Source organism: Triturus cristatus, chromosome 5_2 (genome assembly GCF_964204655.1).
Source record: "Triturus cristatus chromosome 5_2, aTriCri1.1, whole genome shotgun sequence".
NCBI classification, from domain to species: domain Eukaryota; kingdom Metazoa; phylum Chordata; class Amphibia; order Caudata; family Salamandridae; genus Triturus; species Triturus cristatus.
This window is the reverse complement of record NC_140588.1, coordinates 266105289-266130430: the sequence shown is the minus strand read 5'-3', so window position 1 is coordinate 266130430 and position 25142 is coordinate 266105289. Positions and strand designations below refer to the sequence as shown.

Sequence of the window (25142 nt, the reverse complement as noted above, 5' to 3'; positions counted from 1 at the left end):
GTGTAAAAGGGTGATGCTAACTTAAAGTCCTTTTCGAAAAGCTTTTTTTCTAATGCTGACCTTTCTCCTGACTTAATACAATGGTTTATTTTCTACTAGTAAAATGTTACGTTATTTGTCCTCTACATGTGTACACCCCAACATTCCTAAATGTTTCTTCAACGTTCACTGTCAAATATTCCTGTGGGAACAGGATTGAAGCTGTTACTATAGAATGAAACTTTGTATTTCTTTTCTAACAGTGCTAAGCCTATGCGGGCTTTCAAATCTCTCATTTCTTATGACTGCCATGGGAAAGCTTCTCAACGTTTTAAGTATCTCTGGTGACATTACATGATTTCAACCATACGATAGTCTTTTGAGGTTCGTATGATGCCACCTCACTGGCACGATATTAAAAACTCTATAAAAGAAGAAACCCCAAAGAAGGGGCATCGCCATTCTGATTTTCCTACTTGAGACCTGAATGCTATGCTGATTGATTTTTTAACTTTCTTTTGCCTTTGGACTGCCATGGTGATGCTACAATCAGTAGGTGATGGACTGCACCTTCTTTGCCGAACCATTTCCATTTTTCATTTCTTTGTTTATGCTAATGGACTCGCCCTTAATGGACTTCAATTTGGAACCCTTGCCGTATTCGTGTGATACTGATTTTAAATAATGACCATCCAATAGGGCCTGCTTAATTGTTTGCCATTTTTATACAAGCTGGGATATTCTTCACTGAACTTCTCAAACTGTTTATTGCAATTAACTTTGAATATTTAATACAATAACTAAATTAAACAAATGTTTGTCTGAGTCTATTGTTGAGTCCTATTGAGACTTCCATTCAAACTGTGCTGTTTGGCTAAATGTGTTGTAGAGAAAATCATCGAGTTCCGACAGAACATCAGGTGTTACTACTTCTGTTTTGCATTGCAGTTGCAAAGCATTTGGTATGCATAATCCTAACTCGACGTAACTTTTTAGGAGGTTGGATCTTCATGTTCCTATCCTTTATTTCTACAGCATGGTTTTGGGAGTGGTGTACCTAAATCTGAGTTCAAATGTGTGAGGTGGCTGACAATTAATGGTCCCCATTGCACATCTAGCTGTTTGGTTACCCTAATTTCCACCCCTCCTATCGGCGGAGAAAATATTCATCAGAAGAACATTGCCTCGATAGTAAATGGAAGTGCAGTAAATAGTCTAATCATAAAGGGCCCGATACCATTAGAGTAGTAAGGAGAGTAAGGGTATAATACAATTTTTAGCACACTTTACGCTGCAACAAGCCCATGTTATGGCGCCTGCATGATCCTTGTTCGCCCATAAACAATGTCAACATCAGGATCCAGACATCATTACAGCTTGAGCACTATGGGCAGGGAAGCACATTGATCACAATGCAAAGTACATTTTCCATCCTTCATGTACCGACTGTCAATAATTGGCCCATTAACTCATATACAGCGTCAGCATAACCAGATGTGTTGCGTTCCCTAAAGGATTTGGTTTGGTAGCACCTTATTGGAGACACTAGTGTTTTTCTTTCCCAAAGCAAGGGTGATCAGTTGACCCTCACTTCTTCTGTACTGGCAATTCAGTGCTGCACAATGGTGTGCCTCTTGAATACGGAATCAACAATATAGATGAAACAGATTATCGAGGACCGAATATCAAAAAAAAAATATCAAGAGCTACGTAAGTCTAGATTTTCTATATCTAACTCCACATATATTTTCCTATGTGGGACACATATCTTCAAGGTATGTGGATATGTAGTTCGGAATAGTAAATCTTTGCTTCCCTATAAGCACTTATCTTTCGACAATTTGTCCCTCGATTTTCTATCCTTGATATTAGTAGGCCACAATATTGTTAGTGTCGATATTCAGTAGTACAGTCCTGCACAACAGAGGGGTTTAATGAAAAACCTTCACTACCCTAGCCCATGATTAGGGTAGCTGTTTCTGTGATGTCACTTCGTGGAGCTATTCAAGTGTAAAAAAGTAGTAAGTAGGGAACATGGATAAAAATTATAGGGCCTTCTTACTGTCTCCCGCATCTACACCTCACCCTCGAATTTCCAGTTCTTTCCTTTCACCAATTGTATCCGAGAGCTGCAGAGTCCTGCATGAGCATGCTTGCCTGGCCCCTGGATGCCGCAGTCACAAGCACCGCCTGAATCATCTCTCTGTGGGTAGGAGTTGCCAAGAAACATTACAAGCAGCTTGAAAAAAAAGTTGTGTGCAGAGGCTGTAGGAGTGGCATGTAGGCCAGGTGAGCCACAAGACTTGTTCTTTCTCTTCAGACGTTTGCTGCGGAGGCCGAAGCCTTTCAGCTGCTCTGCTCCAACTTTTCCTTTCATTTGCTTCCTATTGAAAAACAAGGTAAGTGTTGGAAAATAATTCTTAGGAAATAAATTTAGAAACGATGGTAGGATGTTGTTATATATAGAAAGCATCAGATGAGAAAAAAGTACGTTAACTTACCGAACGTACAAATCTAGCAAAAGGATTCCAACGTCATCTAGCGTGCCTCTGAGCGCGTGCAGTATGACGCCGTATCTAGCGAGCAGTGTTGTTATCCGGGAAATTCATATTTCTGTAGTTTACTCGATTGCTTACTGCTTATAGATCCATACCAACACTTGTGCATTCAGCTGATGTAGTTCGTCAGACTGATGCAAGGCATATCCTTTTAAGACTTCGGCGCGAGATGTAAGGCACAATTTGGCTTTTCTAAACTGAGAATGTAGACTGGGAATTCGGCCCTCTAAAAAAACAAAACGATGTTAGTACACTGGGCGTGTGCCGATGTATGCACAATTTTCTGAACTGAGCAGAATTATTCGTATGACTAATGTCTGGAAGCTTGCTCTGCAGGTTTTGGTTCTCAGCCAAGTTATTTCGTGTCAGAAAATCTTCCACACTTATTTTCTGTCGACTCTTCAGTTTCCCCCAGAAAACAATTACGATAAACGACAGATACCGGGGGTATTTCTAAATAATAGTTTAGAGTGGCTGAAATATGCCACAATTGTATTAATGTCCATTTATCGTACTGGAGCGAAACGAGGGGATATGTATTTAGCACTTCTCTAAAGGACGTAGTGTCGCATTAAAGAATGCACATATTTTGCTTCATCCTAAATGTTGTGGCTCGGTAAATCTTAATGATATTTGTGAATTACCACCCAGCAAGATTACAATGTTTTGCTTTTAGGCTCACATTTTCCAACCGCTGAAGATGTGTGTGGGAAAAAGCTCGGAATTCTGGAATTCCATTCAGTAATGGGCTCAGTATTTCTGGGATCCGCATGTTATTCCCCATTCTGCACCAAACCCATGATGGCGAGTAAACAAGGCGATCTCAGAGCGAGGGCATATAAGGTGCTATTTGCCTTTAGCAGAAAGCTGGTTATTAACTCTGTACAATTAAGTGGGAAAACGTCCCGAAATTATTACTTGAGAGCAACGAAGCCGTCTTCCTCAACAAGCATTGGTAAAATTAATTTCCCATATGTGAATAATATTAAGCAGTTTTTTATTGTAAGTTTTAGCTTGCTGAGTAGTTGTACAATATAAGGAACAAAAAGGCTGTTAAAGTATTATGACTTGTTTGTGTACAAAAAGGCAATATATTTTGCTGTTACTAGTGGCATAGTGCGGGTAAGTAATAGCAACATTTTGAAATTACATGAAAGAGGGAAATAATAGAATTTATTGAGGTAATAGCAATAATATGTGTTTAGAGGAGTTTTGACAAAGTTTGGGCCTGATGCCACTGCACCTGCTGCACAATTCAAATCATGCCCCTAGTGTCTGCAAGACAAGTGCATTTGTGACTGCCTGTTTAGTAGTAAAATATAGCAATATTTGGTCATTAGTGTGGTCCATAGAGCTTTTAGTCCTGGTGCTTCTGCACCTGCTGCACCATTCAAAGCATGCCCCTGGTGCTTGAAAGATAAGTGCATTTACGACTGCCTGTTCAGTAGTAAAATATAGCAATCTTTGGTGTTTAGATGAGTTCTGACAACTTTTTGACCCAGTGTCACTGCACCTGCTGCACCATTCAGATCATGACTCTATTGCCTGTAAGGTAACTAAACTTGTGACTGCCTGTTTAGTAGTAATATATTGCAATATTTTGTGTTTGGAGGGGTTCCTAGAGCTTTGAGTCCCAGAGTCTCTGCTCCTTCTGCACCTCTGAAATCATGACCTTAGTGCTTGCAAGGTAACTACACGTGTGACTGCTTATTTAGTAGCTAAATATAGCAATAGTTGGTGTTTAGAGGAGTTCTGACAACTTTTGGCCCGGGTGCTAATGCACCTGCAGCACTATTGGAATAATGGCCCTAGTGACTGCTAGATAACAGCACTTGTGACTGCCTGTTTAGTAGTTAAATGTAGCAATATTCTGCATTTAGTGGGGTCCCCAGAGCTTTTGGCCCTGGTGCCACTGCACCTGCTGCACCATTCACATCAAGCCCCAGTTGTTTGCAAGGTAACTGCACTTGTGGCTGCCGGTTTAGTAGTAAAATATAGGAATATTAGGTGTTTAGTGCGGTACCTGGAGCTTTTGGTCCCAGTGACATTGCACCTGCTGCACTATTGAACTCATGACCCATGTGCTTGCTAGATAGCTGCACTTATGACTGCCTGTTTAGTTGTAAAAATATAGCAATGTTACGTGTTTAGAGGAGTTCTGTCAACTTTTAGGGCCCGGTGCCACTGCACCTGCTGCACTATTCAAATAATGACCCCGTTGCCTGCAAGATAACTGCACTTGTGACTGCCTGTTTAATAGTAAAATACAGCAATATTAGGAGTTTAGAGGAGTTCTGACTACTTTTCGGCCTGGTGCCACTGCACCTGCTGCAACATTCAAACCTTGACCCCAGTGCCTGAAAGATAACTTCACTTATGACTGCCTACTTAGTTGTAAAATATAGCAGTAATCAGTGTTTTGTGGGGTGCCTGGAGCTTTTGGTCCTGGTGCAAGTATTAAAATCATGACCCTGTTGTCTGCAAGGTAACTGCACTTGTGACTGCCTGTTTAGTTTTAGATTTTAGCAATAATCTGGGTTTAGTGGGGTCCCTAGAGCTTTTGGCCCTGGTGTCACTGCACCCGCTTCACCATGCAAATCAAGTCCCTTTTAAATGTAAGGTAACTGCAATTGTGAATGCCTGTTTACTAGTCAAATATAGCAATACTATGTGTTTGGTGGAGTTCTGACAACTTTTGGGCCCAAGTGCTACTACACTTGCTGCACCCTGCTACTGCACCTGTTGCACTATTCAAATCAAGCTCCTTTTAATTGAAAGATAACTGCAATTGTGTCTGTCTGTTTAGTAGCAAAATATAGTAATATTAGGTGTTTAGAGGAGTTCTAACAACTTTTGGGCACTGTGCCACTGCACCTCCTGCATTCAAATCATGACCCTGTTGTCTGCACGGTAACTGCACTTGTTGATGCCTCCTCAGTAGTAAAATATAGCAAAGCTCTTGTATATTAACTTGTATTTTTAACATGCAATATTTATTACAACATGTAGAATTTGATCAAAATGACCAAATAGATTAAGTTGAAAAAAACCCATCCAATAATGTCTGCAAAGTGCAAAGACAGGAACTGAGGCACGAATAGGAAATGCCACAAACATTCTAAGGCTAAGGCATCTGCTTTACACAACTAAGTAATAAAAAGCCAGCATTCCCACATACTGTTAAAAGCTGTCTGCCTTTTCCGTGGGACGCGATCTTATCTTGACAGTGAATGGGGCTTAAACAGTGTGTGTGTACAATAAGGCTGTGGGGAGAATTCCCCGTACCTGGAGGGTTGAGAGGATCCTAGGTTGGAGTATAACCTCCCATGTCAAAACATTAGTCCACATTAGTCTGTGGTCAGAAGAACAGGTATCTAACTGCAAAAAGGGAAGTATCTAGTGTGAGGAAATGTGCCTAACTCAATCTGTAGGGGAGAAAGGAAGCAATTTATTTTTGTTTAGTTACCCTCACACACCCTAGTGGTGTCATGCTTCATCATCGGGTCACCCCAACGCCTACAGGTCGGGGTGGGCTCAACCACAGTGTTGGGAGCTCTTATGGTAAGTGAAGACCAGGGGGATTAAAGATAAAAAACCTCAGACAGACCCCCGGTTTCCCTTTATTAATGGGTCTGTCAGGGTTATTAAAAAATCTTAAAAATTGGGTCAATGGGAGTATTATGGTCCTATGACCCTAGGCACTGTGCATGCTAAAACTAAACATGTGATTGAACCTCCATCTTTTGAATGCCTCGCTCTCTCAGCACTTTTTGACCCTTCTATTTCTATCTAAATGAGCATGTGAAACTGGTACTTCATTTGGAAGAAAAATTGCAGGAGACAAACTTTTTTGTGAGGAGCCGGTCACTTATGCTGCCAAATGTTGTGTCTGCTGAATATCTATTTTGCTTATCTTGATACCACCTTGTGCTGTTGTCTCTTTCTCTCTGTAACAGGTTATTTTCTGTCCCTGCTTGTTCCCTTTCTCATTGTTTTCCTATATTTCACTTCTTACTACCTCTCTTTCCGCATTTCTCTCTCTTGCTCTTGGTCAAAGTCTGAAGATGAACAATAAATCCTGGTCCCTAAATAATAGTTCCAGTCCCCACCACTTGCAACCACATACTCACTTTATGAGGGAGAAAGTGACTCAAGCACCCCATGAGACACTTTCCCAAGATACTGCTCCAGATCCTAGGCAGAGTTTCTCATAGATACTTGGTAAACTTTTATTATAGACATTGGTTAAATAAATAAATAAATAAATAAATAAATAAATAAATAAGTAAATAAGTAAATAAGTAAATAAATAAATAACTGGTATCTGGCTTTTCAGGTAGTGATGAAGTTAAAGGCCATGATCACATGTGGAAAAGTCCAGTTGATTTATTTGAATCTTAAAATGAGAGTTGAAGTGGTGTGATTTACAATTTTTGCCCTTATATTTCTTTTGAATTGCTCAAAGTATAGAGATTTCAGGTTGTCCTGGTTATTGACCACTTATGCCAGAGGTGTTTAACATAAGCCCCGTAGGGCCAGACCCATGACACATTTTACATATCCAAACTGAGACTGTAAATGAGATGCATTTAGATTCATTGTATGTAAATTAATTGTATGTGGGTTTCCTGAATTCTTGGCAGTAAACTGACAATTCTGGACTTATGCTAGACCCCCAACCCATATAGGTAAAATTCACATGTTTTGACATCATATACCTTGCATATGGTAGAGAGTGTGTGATGTAATTATGTCTTGATCATGGCAGAGTGATATCTCAAAGGCTGTCTTAGAGAACTATTACGCTAAAGTACCATTTGGAAATGATGCTTTCTAATTAGGGATCCTCGTATATCTTGCCTAGAACACTGATTTACTTTTGCTTATAGCCAGTTAATTTTCACTATCTAATTTACTATGGCTGTCTGCTTCAATTGATGACAGTCAGGTCAGCATATTTGAGGAATGCATTCTGTTTGTTAGCAAAACCGAGAGAATGCTCACCTTGCTACCCAGAGCTCATCTTGGGTAACACATTACATCCTTGCCAGTGAATCTGTCTCCACTAGGCATTGAAGCAAAATAAATTACAGAAAGCCCTAGTCTGAGGACTTGCAGGGCATCAGGAATTCATCTTATTCCCCCTGTTTATTCAGTTATTGTTCGCAGTAGTCCATTTACAAAGTTGTCCTTATTCAATCTAGAAGCCTAATCAATCTGTATAACTCAAATCAGCAGTGCCAGAGATAACCATTCTTGAGTTGTAAATTATCAGCTATCTTCTGTCAAGATTAAATGAACTTCCAATTGTGGTTGACAGCATTAGCAGCTCCTTACAGCAGTCGCCCAATCCGTCAGCATGAAATTTGATGTGGTCAGATGGAAACGGAGGTTGGGTAAAATCTGATCCATGGTTTTTTTCCATATCATATTGAGGGAATGCGACCATTTTTGCCTTTTAGCTGGATTGATTTTTTTTTTCTTCCTCAGTTCACCAAAGAGCATCTGCAATAATCGATAAACTGCACCGTCAAACTATCCGCCCAGTGGTCACTGCATTCACCCAGGTCCTATTACCTCGCCAGACCATCACCTTTGCCAGTGACTTGTTGTAATCATTGGAACGAGTAATCAAAACCCATGGAGCTGCACTAAATTAGGAAATCAGTCCATATATCCAGAGTAGGGCTCTTCACTGTACCTTGATCCAGCCGCCTTAACCCAGTCTTCCACTCTCGGAGGCAAAGGGTTTCATACAGATCTCTCTTCTGGCATTTAGGATCAGGTAGAAGAGCAACCTTCTGTGTGACTGCCTCTTCAGCATGCTTATTTTTTCATCACCTCCGAGGAGGACAAGCATCTCCCGACCAAAGATACCTTTTAAAGCACATTCTATTCCACCCAAAAAGTCACTCAGCCTCGGCCATTCAACAAAACAATGGACATCGTTAGCTCGTAAGCAGCCACACCTTACACACTTAGGGGGAGGGTGGGAGGCAAACTTGGTTATTTTATATAGAGTCCAATAGAGATGGTTGATGGTGAATAAATGATTCCTCTTCAGGTTAGCTAGTTTGACAGTTGAGTACAGAAACCTCAAATATTTATCCCATATTGTTTTAATATCTCCCCTGTGTTAGGTTCCACTCCATACTGAATAAGGGGGTGTTAGCTTATTTTCCTCCACTGCCAAAAACCTCTCATACCACCTTGCAACCTCCTTACTCTTAGATCTAATGTCTTGAAGAGAGAGCTCCAACTCACAGCCACCCCAATTTCCTTTTTTGATCCCACAAACCAGGAGGATAGTTGAATAAACCTAAATCTGGACAGGTCATTATCAGTCTTAGCTTTTAATACTTCCCATGGATATGCTTCCGTCAATGACAGCTGGTCTGACCATGTTATAACCCTGCCCTCCTAAGTGGAAGACTTAAGCCGTCTTTCAAACATTCCGTGGTTCCAGGAGAGTCCCAGACTGGAGCCAAGTATGAATATTAACCAATGCTCCACATCCTCCTGACATTATACCATCGATTTAAAGCAGATCTTAATACTTTTAATCAGACTTTCTAGAAGAACCTGGGGCACCAAACTTATAAAGGAAACCCTCTACGCTCCACTGTCTCACCATCTCCCCCAAATTTTTCCCCAAGTAGAGTCATCCGTCTTTACCAAAAGCATCGGAATGTTTTTAAACTGGAAAGCTGCACAGTACCAGTTAAAATCAGGTAGGGCCCATCTCCTTTTGTTAAGCCTGCGTCTAAGATTTTTCCAAGACAATCTAGCGCCTTTATGAGCCCAAATAAAACTCACAACCTTCCCTTGAATTCTATCAATACCTTGTTTAGAAAACCCAAGGGGGATGGCATTAAAAAGTTAGGTCAATTTGGGAAGGATGACCATTTTTATTGAGTTACCCCATCCAAAATTTGTCAACGGGAGGTTTTTCCATCTAGTTAATAGGCAAACAATTTCTTTAGTGACTTTTTGCAGATTAAGCTACAGGATTTCCTCTATTTCGTCCACTATTGTGATGCCTAGATATTAAAAATTGGGCCTCACTTTCCCATCCCAGTCCGTGATATTCCAGCACATAACCTCAGTTTTAGCAGTATTTACTGAATAACCAGAGAGGGAGCCAAATTCTGCGAATGGATGTTCCACCCTCGGAATAGATATAAGAGGATCGGACATAGAAATTAATAGAGCGTCGGCATAAAGCGTGACTTTACAGCTGTAGGGTGGAGAACTGAAGGGAACTACAGAAGCATCCAATCTCAGCTGTTGAGCAAGAGGTTCTATATACATATCAAATAGATGAGGAGGAAGAGGGCAGCCCTGCCGTGTCCCTCTTAGTATACTAAAACTAGGAGTTAATGTGCCATTAAAAAAATCCTAGCCGATGCTCCCTCATAGAACATCATAAGTGTATTAAGAAATTTAGGGCCAAATCCCATTGCGCTCATAACCTCCCAAGAAAGACCCAACATACTTGATCGAACGCCTTAGCAGCATCCAAAGCTACTAAGGCCAAGGGAGCAGATCGTTTGATGGCAAGATCTATTGTGCCAATTAACTGTTGGGTCTGCTCCTGTAAATACCTCTTTGGGATAAAACCAGCTTAGCCAAACTCCCCCCTAAATAACTCATAAAGATCTTATAGTCCGCATTAAGCAGGAAGATTGGCCGATAAGAATCCGCCCAGAGAGATCTTTGGAAGGTTACAAAATGAGGACTATGTAGCCTCCTTCCAGGACTTAGGAACCTGTCCACCATGCCTATAAATTGAATTAAACAGTATTTCCAAGAATGGTATCAGCTCCTCCATTAAAAGATTATACACTTCATTAGGTAGGGCATCGGTTCCTGTGGCTTTACCATTCCTACTTGTAGTTATACTTGAGCGAATCTCCTCCTCTATTATAGGGGCATCACGTGTGTTGCCACTCGTAGCTGTTAGGCGAGGCAACTGTACCTTCCTCAACCAGGCCTTAATCTGCTCTATGTTGGGAGAAATTTCTTCCTTATATAAAGTAGAGAACAAAGACACTAGACAGGCCTGCATATCCTCCAACTTTTCCGAAACATCCACTCTATAATTCACAGTCAATTTATTAATAAAGTTCCTAGCCCTATCTGCCCAGGCCTTCCAGGTAAATAGTGCACCGGCCTTTTCCTTATATTCAAAATTCTGCATAGCTCTGGCATTCCACTGTGCTCTACATTTTTGATCTATAGGTACCCTATACTCCAGTCTCGCATCTTCAAGGAGTCTCTGCAACCTTGTCTGTACATTGTGAGACCTCACTCCAGCTTGAAGCAGGTCACCCTCAAATGAGCGCACTTTGTCTTCCAAAGCTTTAAAGCTTAAACGTTCAGCCTTATTTTGGGCCTAGGACAAGCTTTGTAGTTCCCCTCTTATATAAGCCTTGAACGCATCCCATACGACATCAAGGGAGGTAGATCCAGGATTTTCCTTAAAGTAAGCTCCACATTCCCGCTTTAATGCCTCCCTCATCTCAGAATCAGAAAGAATAGCTCACATTAGGGTCCATCTTGGTCCATCTTGGTCCCTAAAGAGAGACTAATCGCATCATGATCCAAGATGTGGCCTGGGAGGATGTTTATAGACGTTATTGCTTCTATGATAGTGCTGTCCGCATAAAGGTAGTCTAACCTTGGAAAGTGGTCATGCTTTTTATTATGGAAAGTGAAACCCTGGCTGGATATCATCTTATACCTCCATACATCTAACAGACCTAATTCAGGCAACATATTTTTTAACGTCCTATGCACCCAAGGAGTGATATCATAGCAACCTCTATTTGATCTATCCTGTACAGGATCCAATAGAACATTAAAATCCCCACAATTATAATAGGAGCCATAGCTTCCATTAAATTTAACTCAAAATTAGATAGGTGGGATGGATAATCAATATTGGGCCCATAAAAGACAGCACAGACTAGCTCTACCCCTCCACAGTCTAAAGTGGCTATCAACCACCTCCCAGATTTATCAAGTTTGAAGGATTTAATAACACAACCTAATCCTCATTTGATTAAAATGGCAACACCCCTACCGTGTGCAGCCTGTTCTGAGACTAGAAAGCAATCTATCCAAGGATAGTCTGAAAATGGGGCTTTCTGTTCTAAGGTGTCTAAGTCGGACTCCTAAATCAGACATATGTGCGCTCTCCTCTCCTCTAGACACTTCATTACCAGTCTCTGCCTACGCTTGCACCTGAGCCCATTAACATTCCAAGAGAGAAATATTAGCTGATTAACTTCCCTCATTTAAGATATCCAGACTTAAACCCACCCTAAACTGACTGGATGATGTGGTTAAGGACATTCTAGTAAGATAGAGGAATTATTTTTTTTTACTTTTACCCACTGCTTCCCACCTCGTGCCCATCCACCTAACCTCCCTCCCACCCACCCCCTGTACACTATCCCCCCTCTCCTGAGGAACCCCCCAACCAATGTAGGCATAAAGCCTAGCGGTTTTCATCATCGGTAAGAAGTAACAGACAATATATCGGGCCTACCCTCTCTCCTCACACTCCCTTCCTCCCTATTTGCTAGCTCCCTTCCTGATTTCCTCAATCAACATATCTACTTCTGTGAATGAGCGATGGATATACATGTGGTTATTCCACATTGTTCAAAGAGAGGCCGGGAATTTTAGTTGGTCCTTAGCGCCAAGTTTATTCAATTCCTCCAACCTTTTCCCCATCTCCCACTGCTTTAACTCGGTGGCATGGCAAACATCTGACCTTATTAAAAATAAATAGGAGCCTACAGAAAAAGAGCCTTCTTTTAACGCTGAAGACAAAATGGCCTCCTTAATGGTGTATGTAAGAAAGTTGATTAGGATTCTTCTTGGCTTCTGTCGCCTGGAGTTTCTCTTATAGGGGTCCCGATGTACCCGCTGGATTTCAGAGGAGAGGTTAATATCTGGCCGGTTTTTTAAAGCAGTGTCCTGCAGCAGTGAAATCACAAAGGGCTTAATATCTGAACCTTCCACGTTCTTAAGGAGATTATTCCTACGTGAGTAATTTTCAAGACGTTCCAGGTCATTTTTCATCTCCCTGTTTTGGCGGGTTAACCAGCTCCACTCTGCAGAAGTCATGTCTATAGCCTGCTTAATTATAGGGATCTCCTGCTCCAGGGCATCAGTCCTTGCGAATACTTCATCAAGTTTCTGGGCAAAAACAGCACGGGAAGCCTGTATTGCTACCTGATTCTACTCAGAAATCGAAAACCTGCTCTTCATCTCTTCTTTGAAGGCCAGAAGGATGTCCACCAGTGATTCTGAGCCCGCCTGAGGAGGGTGGCTGACAACTGGAGTTGACTGTGAGGACTCCTCCTGTCAATCATGGTTATCCTCCTCGCGTGCCTCCAAGGCCTGAAATCTATAGACATAGGAGTTGGAGTTACAGCTCGTGGGCCCTTTCTGTTAGCTGGTCTTAAGGTCTGTGCCACCGGGAGGGAAGAGCTAGGAGGGATCATTATATCTGACCCCTGAGTTGGACCAACCAACGACTCCATTCTGTTGGAGGTAAAATCTGCAGCAGTTCCTTTTAGGGCGGCAGCCGGGGACGCAAGAACCTTATAAAAAGATTTCAAGGAGGGGGTAAATTTTACTCTAGATAAACAGCCTTGTTCCCTCTACCCTGACTCCTGGGGCTCTTACCAGCCGCTTTAGATGTAGGTGTTGCTTTCCTCACCTTCCCTCCTGGGCCCGTCTCCTTCCTCAGATTATCTGGTGATTTATTACGACCCTTAGTCGTAATATTTATATCGATCACAGGTTGAATAGAGGATGATGCTACTAGTCCTGGAAGAGGCGTAATAAGGACCCCCCTAGTCGGGAGGTTGTATCTGCACACTTTCCCAATAGGTGGAGAGGGGATGCTCTGTAAGTTCTTGCCCTTCTCCATAAACTGGAAGGCAGAAACCCCACTTGTTTCTTTAAACCCCTCTACCGTCCCACTCGCAAGACCCCTACGGTGATGTATTGTTAAAGTTGTTGTTTTTTTAGTCCGGTAGGGGTGTATATGCAAAGCCTGGCCCAACAGGTTGCTGTAGGTCCTCCCTTCCACTAACGGATAGACCTTACTGCATTCTACCTGGGAGCTTGCCTTCCTCGCATAGTGTTCAGCTGAAGGCTGCCTCCCACAGTGAGCTAGATTGCAGGCAGCGTCTCGGCAAGTGCTGGCTCTTCCACCGCCAACCCGGATCAAATAATTTGCCACACGGCAGCGGTGCAGCTCCCGAGCCACACCATCCCAGCAGGAGACAAGCGGCCAAGCCGGCGGTGTGCAGAGGACACCGCCCGACTCCGGCACCATAAGGAAGCGCGACAGCCTCCCCTCGCAATCAATCAGAAGATAAGAAAAAGGAGCACCGAGGGAACCGCCACAGCGGTATGCGAAGGCAGAGCGGGGGAAGGGGAGAGAGAGGCCCTCTCAGTGGAGAATCATGCCAACGGAAGACCAGCAGCCGCTTAGCTGGCAGCCGCCATGTTCCCCCCTCACTGACTCCACTGTATCTTTACCTGGATTGATTACCTTTTTTGCTAAGCCTCTGTGGTTGATGTCTTGTAAGATTATTTTTATTCCCCATTATTCTACTTAAATGTTTTTCTGAGGGAACTTTGCTCAAAGCTGAGAGCTGAGGCAATGTAAACATTTGTTTTTATAACAGAGCCAGCAGGAAACGACCTTTACAATGTGGTCAAAACACCGCAATACATTTACATCGCTGTTTTTACAAAGCAAGTTGTTACAACGACTTGAGCTGGATGGCATTCTAGACTAAGGAATAGTGTGATTTACTATTCCAACACCTTCCCTACAGTTACGTAGGCTGGAGTTGAAATAGTAAATCATACTATTCCTAAGTCCAGTGCCCTCCAGCGCAATTCGTTGTAACGACTTGCATTGTAAAAACATCGATGTAATGTACCGCGATCTAAATGATCGCGTGGTATCGTCATACATCCGAGCCAGCAATCACTGAAGTGCACAACTGAGGCGACAGGTGTGGGGGCTGACTGGTGCCATAAAGCCAGAGGACCTCACCAATGTCCAATTGCCATTTCTTTATTGACATGCTGAGTACTGGAAAAACAGCACCTATTGTATCTTGTTTCTGAAAAATGTATTTCTGGACAATAACTACTTAGTCCTTCATAGGGCTAGAGAAGACTTGATGGACTAGGCAGGGCCACTAGCCAAGATATCTTCCATGTGCCACAGGCATCTTTTCTGACCTGCTATCTGTCAACTCCCTTAAGGAGAGAAGAGGGTTTTGGGTGCAGACACACCGACCTCTCAGTTGACATACCTGAGGCAAGTAAAGGTAGGGCAGAGGTCTGCTGCCTTGCAATCGTCTAGGGGGCATGAGGTAGCATCCGTTCATGTTTTAAAGGCCCCTCTGTTAGTAAATTCCTTCACCTGTAAATACATTTGTAGGAGTCCCTTGTTCTCCACTTCTAATTGGTTCAGAGAAGGTTTTTTGTTGTGTGACTTAGCAATTCAAAATGGGTGACGTCCACCAGAGGGAAGAGATCCCACTTAAATCTGTGTCCATGTGAACATAAGTGATTGTCTGGTTATCATAGAACAAAGACCCTACTAGATTGTAAGCTCAAACTAGAATTTACTAGAAAAGATATAAGAAAAATGATCTTCAATTGTGAGCTATTCTTAAATGGTTAGCTACCCCTGAAGAACGCCTATTAAAGCCTGCATTTTGAGAGCCTTCTTGTTGGAATGTTCAACTTTCCAACAAAGTACAATTGCTATGTCCTGAAACAGTAATCAAATGACAGAGGGTACAAGTGTGCCAAGAACTAGCAACCTGTAGTTTAAGAGGAAGGAAGCTTGGCTAAAAATTGGCTGTCAGGCCATGAAGCCACTCAGTTGTATACATGGACATTATAAACTCCCAAAACCAGCCAAATAAAATAAAATGAAACTCAATAAAATCAAATGAAACATCGTAGATCAATTGTTAATAACTTTTTGATTGCTGTGGCCCCACAATTAATAATTACTAAAATTCGAGGACCCCTCAATAATAAATCATTATTGGAATCGGGGGACCACAATGAGTCATTATTGGAAACCAGGGACTCTGGCCTAAGCAATTGTGATGATTTGAACCGCAAAACAATGCACACAAATATGGAAACAAGCATATAAATACACAAATGATTCAATATTTTATTCAAATCACAAACAAAGAAAAATAAATCAAAATTGTAATTTCAATGGGAAGATTTGTGCTTTTCTAAAATCAATTGAGGTGATCCATAGTCCATAATATATTCTGTTTGATGCACTTGCACTGCTCCCATGAACCAACATGAGAATACCAACTTAGGGGCAGATTTATCACTTTCACACAACATAATGCAGCAAGTCCCTTGCTGCACTGCAAAAAAGGGCAGGAGTGTGCCTTATTTAACATTATACAGTGCATTCCTGTCCTTTCTTACTACTGCCTCACTTTTGGCTGCATATTGCCAATGCAGGCACTCTTGCATCATGTTACAAGGGTGCCTGTATTGTAAGCAGGATTGTTTTTGTGCAGGAAGGGGCACCTTCTAGCACAAAAATACCCTGACAGGCAGTGCCAGACTGGGAACCGAAAACGGCCCTGGCAAACTGCTCGGCCGGTCCCCCCCCCCCCAGGGGGCAGGAGGGGCACGGCCAAGCTGTTTGTAACTGCCGGTTTCGGCTGATTTTGTTTCAGGGGCCAATATTGCCAGCCCCCGTTAAAAAAATGGCCCCTCAGGGGCCAAAAACCGGCCCCCACTTTATCGGCCCACCGGGGAAAAGCCTGGTGCCCACTATGGCCAGTCCGGCCCTGCTGACACGCATTTTCCTCTTTTTCTGAGCCCTGCATTCTGCAGCACACCAAAAAAGAGGAAACAATAAAGATATTTCTGCTTGTTACGCCTCACCTGTGATGCGTAGCATTTTTACACATTCCCAGGTCTACCTAATGGTAAATCTGGGAATGTGCCAAAATCCATGGGTGGATGTGTGAAAACACCCATGCTCCACCCATGGTGTGTCTCCCTGGAGCAGAGTAACGCAAGGCAGCAATTTGCGCTGCCTTGCTTTACTCTTGATTCATCAAGCCATGCAGCACCACACAAGGTGGCCTTGCATTGACTTAGGTTTTGCCTCTCCCTTTGCGCTCCTTGCAAGACTCAAGGGCGATGCAAAACCTTGCTAAATATGGGCCTTTGTTTTTAGCCTCAAAATTCAGATTCCTTTATATTTTCTGAATGTTTTAAAATGTTCAATTTTATAGTTTTCTTCCTTATTTATATGCATTTTATTAATCTGTTAATCTTAATTCATGTTTTTTTAACAACTGCAGAAGTCCTGAGTAGGCATCATTGACGCCCAGTGGTCCCCAAACCACAGGTTAAGAACCACTGTCTCACATTACGCTTCTCCTGACAATAATATGGCTCTAGGGGCTGCAGGGGATCAGAGTGCTATTCATACCTTTAATAGACTGGATTATATTTTTATGCAGTGCTACCTGATCTTCTAGAGCTTTAGAAGGCGATTAGAATACTTAATATGCTGTGTGTCCCAGCCAGCAAACTGGATGCAGTCCAGTTTTTTTCGGCAATCTGAAGTAGGGTAGTGATTAATGTGTGGATATTGTGTGCATGCAGCAGATAATGTAAAGTATTTTTTACAGTACATGTAATAACTCCGTTGTGGTGCAGAATTCTTAAAAGGTCAGCACTGTTTATTTTGACAAATTGTAACTCCGCTTCTACCATGTTAATCTTGATTTGAGACATCAGAAGAAATAAAAGGAACACTTTAGTCACTGGAAAAGGTTAAGTACAGAAAGGCACTGCCACATTATCTTTTTAATAACTGTGGACAACATTAACCCCATGCTACTTAATCATTCCCATCTTACCATTATGCTTACTCTCCCTTTCAACTTAAATGTTTGGATTATGTATTTGAAACTCAAAGAGGTAGAGTATTTATTAAAATATTTTTGGGAGAAAACTTTACTTAATGATCAAATCATAAATGTACAATATAATAAGTAGTCACTTCAGACTGTCCCTCTTTGCTCTCTGAATATTCACATTGTCAACGGCAAGTGTACTGTGGTAGCACTATAATGCAGAGGATTCTGCAACCATATTTTAAAACCTCTGTCTATTTCTCCTCACAATAAAGTTGTGGCACCACTAGTCACATGCATTACGAAAACGACATAGTTCAGGGGTCTCCAACCTTTCCTGTAATAAGTGTTACTTATTTTCAATGAAAATCATTCAGAGCTACTAATATTAGCATTGTAATAGTGACCACATCAGTCATAATCACATTAGGAGCCACAATATGCAAGATTACCTGCGGTGATCAGACAGGGTTGCAAGCGGTAATGTCAAAAAAGCTTTATCAATTTGGAAGGCCTTTACCGGGGTAATACAGAACATTTATAGAAACAAAGAGGAGCCCCTTAAGACCAAAGGAATAGGGCACTATACAGTGGTAGGGGAACAGTATCCTTTGGACCAGTTTCTAATATGCAGTAATCAACCAGTCTACACATTCCATTCAAAATCAAACTCTGGTTTAAAAAGAGAACAGTGTGTCTAAATGACACAGTCCATAGTATTACTACTCAACAGGGTTCACATTAGCCCAATACATATTCACAAAATCCTAACCAAAATTAATAAACATTTGAATAAAAAACAAAATAAGGAGAGTACAAGAAATAGACAAACACAATATGTCATTTACATGGTACACACCGTATTACAGCAGTGACACAGGTGTGGATCCTGGTATTTTTGGATTTTTCAAATACTCATTGACCACATCCCCTTTCACAGATTGTGTACTTATTTTAAACCAGAGTTTGATTTGATGACTTTTTTAATGAATACATCGATTTATATTTTCGCATAACTATGTGTTTTGATTATCTTTGGAAAATATATGGCACATTCTTCTCAAGTGTGAATGAGACTTTATGGAAGGTATAAATTAGGTTGAATGGAATGTGTAGACTGGTTGATTACTGGATATTAGAAACTGGTCCAAAGGATACTGTTCCCCTACCACCGTAATACAGAACAGCCATAGCTGCAAAGCCCATGGCACCAAGCTAATAACATGAGTAATATATGAGGAATACGTCTCCCCAGAGTTGCATAAATTATCAGTTAAATATCAGCTTTAAATCTATTTTGGAAAATCAACTATGTTCCTCGAAACATCAGCTCTTGAGTTCTGAAAAACACACATTTGCATTTCAAATACACACTTTTCAATTTTGGTATACAGACCAAGAAAAAACTTCTAATTTAGAGTCTGGCTGCACACAAGGGAGCTACTTAGAAGTAGCTGGAGAGCTCCCAGTAGCTCAGGAGCTACTCATTGGAGAAGCCTCAATAGTTGATCAACTGTAATAAGTGATGATGTCTCAATCCTGTTGCCGGAGCCTGCAGACAGTGTGAAGGGCAAGTCAAGAAGCAGAATTACAAATGATATTTAAAAATTCAAAACAAGATGGAGCTGCTTGAGCTCTTCTGAACATTTCTCTGAAATTAGCAGTCATTAGTAGAAAAGAGCCATTTAGGGAACCACGTTTATTTTCTGTATGGCCATAGTTCATTGTACAAAAACAGGAAACTCTTTGCATGTTACCACTCATTCTGAATTGTAGCTACTTTTGAAAGTGGCATACATTAAGTTTCATTTAATATTTTTCAACAACTTCCTATTTGTAAATTGGTGTATTTAATTCCTCACTGCATTTATTGTGCATGTTTAATGAATGATAATGTATAAAGCCTGAACAAGTAGCTCATCCAGGTAGTGTGGCGCTAAGATATCTGTGTTATAGAGACAACAGCCTTAGTGGGGAAAACAGAGAACCCTGATGAGACGATGAGACTCACTAGGCATTCTAAACATCCATGTTTTCAGGACTTTATGGAATGTAAGATGTACTAGAATTCACCTCATAAAGTCGGGCAGGCTGTTCTAGGATATGGCAGCAAGATAAGAGAATAAGCTGCTGCAGAGTCTGCAGTGTTTAATGCGGGAGGGACAAGGAGAAACGTGACTGAGGATGGAATTGCCTTTCAAGAGGCGTGCTTCTTAAAGCGAGATCACAGAAAAGTAGCACTTGAGCAGTAAATTGATTCCAGATGGATGTAGGCACTACTGGGATTCTGGAACTATGCTCATTCATGTCAAAGAGCAAGAGCTCAAGGATATGAAAAATGTGTAAGTATAGTAAGTAAGGTGCTGTTGTGTTACAATACTGAAAACTCACCTCCCTATCCCTGAATATTAGATGTACACACGTAGAATGTGACCAAAGAGGGCATGATGCAGTTGAAATTGGATCATATAATCAAAGCTGTTCCGAACAGGGGTCCCCAAAATACATTTGGCCCAGGGCCCCCAAAATCCTTAAAATGTCTCTACCCAAAATAACCACGTAGAGTTCAAATGCCTTTAAAAAATGTTTTTATCGTGTCAAGTTTTCTGTGCGAGCTCCCAGAAAAGTAGCGCTTTAGCAGTAAATAGATTCCAGATGGATGCAGGCTTGTACTGGGTTCCTGGAACTATACTCATTCATGTAAAAAAGCAATAGCTCAAGGATATGAAAAATGTATAAGTATATTGCAAGTCACCTCACAGTTCCATGACCATACGAAGAAACTCAACCTTTGGCCTTGTTCCTCCCTAGGGTTATGGAACTTCTCAGTGACTTGCAGTATTATTACAAGGTACAGCAGAGGGTACTTTATTCCATATATTTCAGCAGACCTTTCTGCCATAGCTGTGACTTTTCTAAGCAAAGTAAATAAAAGGTGCTACCATTACCCATTTTAGAATAAAGAATTTAATTGCCATGATAAGGTGAAAGGTTGAGTTGGCCTCGATAGGATATGAACTTTTAACCTTCCGATCAAACCAAATGACTTGGCAATCACGCTAGACATATTATTCTGTAAGTCATATTTTTATATCCACTGAATCAGTACTCTAAAACGAGGAAAAACATGGTAACATGAGCTTGAGATGATGATCCAGGAATAAAGGAAATCAGTGGCAGTTAGTATTTCTCAGTTTGGAGGGAAAAGTACTTAAGTATTACCATACCTCAGAATTGCCATACAACATGGCATTTTTAATTTTAGGTGCGAAATGGGTGATGCAGAAGTGTTTTTCTATGCACCGGACTTCTGAGTTGCAGAGTATAAAACTTGAATAGTTTACTCTACTGGCAGTTCACAACAATTAACCAATCTGCAACTTCATGGTATTACTTTTGGATCCTGTGAAACTAGTTTCACCCGACAGCTGACCCATTGCCTAATTTGTAAACAAATAAGTGCCTTTGGGATGAGGCCATCGCAGTTTGCACCAAACATTGCCAGTGCCAGCGCTCCCAATAACAGAACTTACACAACTACTAACCATCACACTGCTACACGTGTGGAAAATCAGACTGTTCAAGGACCCCAAGCTCTAAAAATGGTTTGGGTGGCTGGTAGTAGTTGTTTTAAACATGTATTGAATTATTAAATAACTGTTTCCCTGCTCATCTTTAAATGAGCAGCTGTTCCAAGTGCCGGTGCCGGCAATTAAGTGCAGGTGCCAAGCACCAGAAAGCATCAGCTCAATTTAAGCACTGCCTGTACCTGTGCTACGGCATCAGTAGCTCAGTGTCCCTGTGCTGTTTCACAGCATTGTGCTCTGGGACTTCAGTGAGAGTGTGTCTGCGAGTGAGGCCTCGTCATTCCAATGTGCGATACATGGATGACTGCTTCACCACATGGAAATGATGTGTGTTAGAAGAAGTCTAGAATTTAAAACTGTATCTCCATCTGTAAAGTCACTCCTTTCACTGGAATGTGGGAGGATAGTTTTGAAGGGAAAATCAAATATTTGAAATCATGCCCACATCTGGTGAAGTGTAATACTCTAAATATATTGCAGTAATGGCTTGCTAGCATTTCTATTTATTGTCACATTTTTGCTTTTTAACAGCTAGTTCTGATATAATTTTGCAGGGTCTTCTGTTGCGTATGTGTGCGGTGCTGCTGCAGCACCCCCAAAATCAGAGATGTTTTAAGGCGTGGGCAAAGTGGGCTTTGGTCCCGGGCCCCAGTCTTTCAGGGGCCCCCTTATAGAGCCTGCTCTGTTCTGCAGAGAGTCTTGACCTGATGATCTTAAATCATTTTTAAACAGATTGTTGTAAATAGTGTTTTTCTATCATTTATATCAATGTGTGAGGGTCTATTGCAGACATTTTGCTGACAAAATGTGTTTATGTTTCAGGCAGCATCCTTATAAAAAGATTTTTTTAGATCAATACATATGAGAAATGAAAGGGTGTGACAGATTATTTACAGTCATATTAGTAAGCTGCTGTTGTGTTACAATACTGAAAACCCACCTCCCTATCCCAGAATATTAGATGTACACATGTAGAATTTGACCAAAGAGGGCATGATGGAGTTGAAACTGGATCATACAACCAAAGCTGTTCCGAACAGGGGTCCCCAAAATACATTTGGCCCAGGGCCCCCAAAATCCTTAAAATGTCTCTACCCAAAATAACCACGTAGAGTTCAAAGGCCTTTAAAAAATGTTTTTATCGTTTCAAGTTTGCTGTGCGTTGAAAGACAGAGGTCAAATGTCAGGCTGTGTTTTCTGACAATTTGCTGCTTATTCGTTTAACGTAGAGATTGGTGTTTACTTTCCTGACTGCAAAGTTGGAGGATTTTGTCAAGTGAACTATCTGACAATGTTGATGGGGCACCGGGAGTGTGAGAAGAAAGTCTGTAGGGTGTCAGTTGTTTTCTAGCAAACAACCAAATTGAAATACCTGTAAATGAACTATACAAATATTTGCAAATATGTCAGCAGTTATAAAAGTACAAATGAAGCACATTTTTGTTTAAATTTTAAGGTGTGATGGAAACAAAGATTGTAATAGGATCAACAAAAATCAAGACACTGTACTTTGTGATGTTCAAATGATAACTATTTGCTATAATGCTGCATGCCAGTTCCAACGCTGTGCTTATTTCAATGAAAGATCCACTGTCTGTAAATGGCAGTGCGCCCCTACACCATGCTTGAGTGATACATTTGCAACTGTGTACTCAAAATGCGCCACTAGCTACTTACCACACCCTTACCACTCTCCTGTTGAATGGGAGTGGGCTATTTGCCACCCTTGTTGTGTGATGCTTATCTAGGATTTTTCACAATCGCTAAGACTTCATTGATGCAAAATTGATGGCAGGACTCTCACACTGAAAACTGTTACAGCACAACTGCCAGGTTGTAGATAACAATCACGGTAGCTTGCCTAGTCTTCTCCTGCCCCCACTCACCAGTAGATTGACCAAACCCCTTTTTTCAAATCAGGAAACTCTTTTTGTAAGCAATGCCTCTAACCCGTGTTGCAAACTGAGCGTGGTATAGTTCTCCTGCTCTTTTGAAACTGACATGTTTCATTTGTTGATAGTATAAGCTGGGTCTCTGAAATAGGAAGGCATTCCACAAATGTTGGAGTCCTTCTTCTATCAAATATGCTAAGCAGGGATGGCCTTTAATACACTTTAAGCAAGGGCTAGGTAGGATGTGTGACGGAATTAAGTTTCTCTATGTCCCTACAGGGCCCCCATCAACCACTTCCACCTCACCATTATCTAAGAGAAGAGGTTTTTGTTGGTAGAAACAATTTGGTTCCTTAGGGGGTGACCTTAGAAGGAAAGATATTTGAGGAAATGTAATAAAATCCAGCATGTGCAGCTCAGCAACCACAGTTGATGTGCTTCACTGTAATGCACTAGGAGGAGAGAGAAGGACAGCACCATACCTACATAGATATGGGACTACTGCTCTCTTACTCAGTGTTGGAGCTCTTTTAGGCTACCTATGCACCACAGTGCCTAGATGCATGCTTGACATATTGCAAAGGTTTTGGACCGGAAGGGTACCCTTCCATATAAAAACTATTGCAAGATGTTCTTAAAAACGTTTTGGTTTTCATATATATTATGAGTGCAGTACAGTGCAGAAAGAGGAAAAACAAGAAGTAAACATATTTCCCCTCAGTATGCCCCACCTGGGAAGATGTACCATTTTGATGCATTCCCAGGTTTACTAGTGTTAGTAAATCTGGGAATGCGCTAAAAACCATTGATGGATGTGTGGGAACATCGACACTTCACCCATGGAACGCCTTACCAGAGCAGAGTAATGCAAGGCAGTGACTTGCTTTGTCTTGCTTTACTCCAAATTTACTAAGCCACACAGAGCCATGTGTCTTTGTAGTCTTATCACATCTACGAAGAACTGTGGGCATTTTCTGGCAGCAGGCAGATGGTTGTGGTGAAATGGAATTGAAATCTGCTTGTTTTTCCAAAGAAGCATGACTACTGAAGGAGTTGATTTCTGCAGCTTTGCAAACTCTCTGGCCACATAGCTTAATGAGCTTGCATTGATGACCACTTTGATCCAAGTTGGTTCCCCCGTTTTTTAGCTTACTTTCGCTTTTTATACTTTACACGTTTTAGCCTAATTCCTTTTAGTAATGACCATATACATATTTTATTTCAGCTTTGCTTACATGACATTATTCCATGAATATATCATGCAATATATATCGTACAGGTTGCTTGCTTTAGTTAGCCTTTCCTCGACATGTAATCTGTGCATTATGTTCATGGCTAGGAACAGTACACAATATCCTGGTGCCTATGTTGTCCATTCAGGAGACAGCTTCTAACATCCAGACATAGCATTACATCAGAGCTGTGTTTCTTGTACACTGTGGTTCCTATTATATAAATGATGCACTGACCCAGAAGGGGCACAGGGGCATTCCAGCCGCGACCACCCTGGATTGAACGCTGTATTTACTATGCAGCTCTGCTGGTGCTAATCTACCAGCTTCCTGAGAGGATTGCCATTCACATTATAGGTTGATTCCTGGCTCTGTTCCAGGTATGGGGCTAAGGCTAGTCCAATGGATCAGGCAGGCAAAAGGGTACACCCGCTATGCTCTCAGTTTAGTTTTAGTGTTAGATAGAAACCCCCAGAACCTCTAGAACTTCTAGAACTCAGTTATAATGGTTGGACTGTTCATTATCTTTACCATGTTTATAATGCTGATAGCTTTGCTTTGTTTCATCTGTCTAATTATTATAGCTCATTCTCCCTATGCAAGATTATGATTGTTTCAATGAATGTATTGAAAACGTATTGCGTACTTCTCTTGTGTTTAGCCTGGGCATGCATGAGTAATCCAACGAAGGGGTGAGATGTGTTTTCACGACTTCCATGGGGAGTCAGAGTGTCATGTTCAGGTTGCCACAATCACCTTTCGCCCCAGCAGGGTTGAGGAATTAGGTGAGGCACTGTGTGCTTGCTAGGAATTAGGCCGGCGGTTATGGAGGGTATGGAAGGACTCAGTTTCCCATAACTGAAGTTCTGTCATCCTAAATAGGCAGTCCTATTCTCATCATAGAAACTGTATAGCAAGTTTTAAATGA

General features: G+C 41.4%; 1 protein-coding gene across 1 annotated transcript in view; it reads left to right on the top strand.

Annotated features, from left to right (window-relative positions):
• The first annotated feature begins 2239 nt into the window (after window positions 1–2239).
• The window catches only part of SERPINB5 (serpin family B member 5), a 138272-nt gene continuing 115369 nt past the window's right edge, over window positions 2240–25142 (top strand). The window contains exon 1 of the mRNA XM_085607026.1: window positions 2240–2378. The gene's annotated coding sequence lies outside the window, so the exon portion shown is untranslated. The remainder of the gene's footprint in view (window positions 2379–25142) is intronic.